Source organism: Micropterus dolomieu, linkage group LG01, assembly GCF_021292245.1.
Source record: "Micropterus dolomieu isolate WLL.071019.BEF.003 ecotype Adirondacks linkage group LG01, ASM2129224v1, whole genome shotgun sequence".
NCBI classification, from domain to species: domain Eukaryota; kingdom Metazoa; phylum Chordata; class Actinopteri; order Centrarchiformes; family Centrarchidae; genus Micropterus; species Micropterus dolomieu.
In genome coordinates, this window is record NC_060150.1 from 40,389,020 (window position 1) to 40,392,486 (window position 3,467).

The window sequence follows — 3,467 nt, forward strand, 5'->3', positions numbered from 1 at the left end:
CCTCACTGTGCCTAATTGGTATGCTCAACAAAATTGTTACATGAATGCTTGATTTTAAATTTCTCTCCTCCAGTACAGCCTTGAGACAGCAAGACTGGCAGCTCATTTAGAAAAATATCTGTTTCAGAAGAATGTATTTTAAAGTGTCTCAAGAGATTATATTCCTGAAGATCATTATTTTCTTTGACTTTACAGCAGTTTTCACTGTAATAAAAAGTATAATGCGTAAAAGCACATGACTGTGTGGAGAGCAGAGGACGGAAGGAATTGATCTTGCATCATATGCAATATATTAATCCATAATCTCTGTTTGTATTTCATCAGCCCGTTTCCTGTGTGAGATTTGATTTCAACTACACTTTTAGCAGGCAAGAATAGTGATATTAAACTTACCTGTTGCTTTAACTGTGGGCCACTTAACTGTAACTGTAAGTATTTTAAATTTGATGATACTGCGATATTGCGTTCCATTTATCCTCCATGATTAATTAAACAGCATTGTCTTGAAAAGAAAAACACCTTTCCACCTTTCAAAAAAATACTTGGAGAACAGTTTAGTTTTTGAGTGGAACAAATCATTCTGACCTGTATTTACAGGTGCAGCTCAGAAAATTTGAATATCATGGAAGTTTTTCCTGTAATTTAAGTCAAATGGTGAAACTTCTGGTTTCCCTTCTTAGAAAGATTATCATCTCTGATAATGGACTTGTTCTTTGCATGTGTACATCTTACAAGTACTCTGAAGATTTCAGTCACACTTTTATGCCTGTGTTGTGAGTGCAGTGCCAAATCAAAACTTATCTTGATGTTACAAACAAGGTACATCAGTAGATAGGCGAAAAAACCCCTAATATTTAGCTACTGAGGTATCTTGTTTGTAACATCAAGATAAGTTTTTATTTGGCACTCATAACTATGGCATACAAGTGTGACTGAAATCTGGGCCATACGATATTCATCAGATGTACTCGAAAGATGTACAAATGCAAGGAACAAGTCCATGATCAGAGATATCAATCTTTCTCAGAAGCAAAACCACATTAACTGGAAAGGTTAAAATAGCAAACACCACATTTGACGTGTGTGTGTCTTAAAACTTAAACATAATCAGATCTGAGACATTGTGCCACAACTCAAAAAGTTGCAAAAATTAAAGCAACTGAACAGTTCTTTCCAACACAGCTCAGTGAAACCACATGACATTCAAGGATGCAACAGCATTCACTGGATGGTTATTATCCACAGTTGACAGTTTTATATGAAGCAGTAAATCATGTTATTGTGAGGCACCTGTGGTTGCTTATTCACAGCAGTGTAAAATAATGGAGGCGTGTAGATATAACAGCATTAATGTTGACATCTTGGCAGATGGGACAAGTACTTTTGGCAGATGACAGTTCTGCAGGTGCTATGATTATCATCATGTGTTATAATTAATGACAGCTAGCTTGGTGAAGGCTAGACTAAAACATTAAAATGTTTCCTTGGATTCTGTTTCAGATTATAAAGCAATTTATATTAAAAAAAATCTAATGGGACTCTGGTTGTTGTTTGAGCCTGTCTGACATAACTATGTATACTGAGGGTCTAAAGGCTATAACTTACAGTCTGGGCCTTCTGTTGGTGTACAGCATCTCTCAGATTTATATGGTAAAATAGCAAGCGGGAGGTCTCACAACAGATTAAAGTGTCGGTCATGGAGACATTAGATATTCCATTAGTTGAGACCTCTGTCCCAGTATGCCCAGTAAATCAAGGACCTAAAGTATGTGGTTAATGTTGTGAGCTCCTGTGCAGTCTGGAGACGACACTGTCTGACTGTGTGTCATGCAGTTTATGATTTATAATGTTCTGTGACCAGTTTGTAAAGATGAAGCTTGGGCTCTTTTGTTTGTACAATACATGCTTTTCACCTTCTTGCTTTATGTTTTTTACTGTATTAACTTAGTAGGCACAAAAAGCACAACATCAATCTTCTCTTAAAGTTATAAACCTTAAAGGGATAGTTTGACATTTTGGGAAATATGCTTACTCACTTTCTTGCAGAGAGTTCAAGATCAATACCACTCTCATGCATGTCCCTAAATTATGAAGCTGGAGCCAGGAGACCGTTAGCTTAGCATAGCATAAAGACAGGAGGAAACAGCTAGCCTGGACTGGAGTCTTGTTGTCACTGCCATACATTTTGGTTTTTTTGCACTTTGGTTTTTGTATGAATGAATTAAACCAACAAGATATAAATTGTTCTTTAGTCAACTTTAGAGGTGTTGGTGGATTTTGTTACCTTTGAACTGGCTTGCTGTTCCCAGTCTTTATGTTAAGCCAGGATAACCACAAAATCTCTTTAAGTCACCCTGAAACTCTAACGGGTTCATTGGTAAATCTTTCATCACATACTCCTTGTGTGCGGTCAAGCAGTCGAACACACAACTTTTTTTTAAATTCAAATGTAGATCCCATGTGTCCGGTGTGTCACGCTGAGGTTTAGAGAAATGTATATAAATCAGTGCACAATACATCTAGAATATTTCCATATGATTTAATTGTCTAGCCATAAAGACAACTGGGTTTGTACATTTAATTTACAGAAAGAAGAATCATCTAGCATAATAAAATGTAACAATAAGAAACACACATACACTATATGTATATATAATGTGGCACTTCCTGCAGTGTGGAAAATAATTTTCTAAATTGAAGAAAATTAAAGGATACATTTAAAAGTCTAAAGGGGTTAAATCTATGTTGCTAAACGTGCCCATTGACCAGAATAGCCTAAGTTACAATAATTAACATTATCCTTTGTCAGTAATTTCCCACAGTCAGCCTACAAAACCATAAAATCAGCACATCATTTCGTTCGTGCAGTAAAAACTGATAACATTACTGATGGAACAACATTCACAGAGCCAACTGCAGACATTTCTTGATGCTCCAAACCAGCAGATCTGATTTACGACTTATAGCTGGAACTTGGATTTCCACAGAGAGGTAATAAAGCAAGCAGACATTAGGTCTGCCTTGACTCTTATAGGGCCTCTGCTCTTCAAGTTTCAGTGGAGACACAATAAGGATGGGGCCATAAAACATGAGGTCCAACAGATGCGCAGTGAAGACAACCACACTCCATTATAGATCCTGTTAAAAACACTTGGGCACTTCGCTAACCCACTGTCTCCTCAGCCCTTACACTCTTCATTGGTTTTTGTCTGCTGTTGTGGACAAGGACAGAGTTATAGCTCAGAGCGACTTCCTCTGAGTGAAGCTCTGCCACAGCTCACAATGCTTCTCACTGAAAACGGAACACCTGCCTCCATCAACGCAGATGTTCTTTGTTGCCTGACAGATGTGTCCATCTTTATGTTTTTCTTTTTTTCCTGGTCCTTTCTGAACAGTTTCCCTTTATGAGCCTCTGTTTGATTTTCTGAAAGAATAGGGGCTGGCACAGCATTTACAAGGATAAAGAA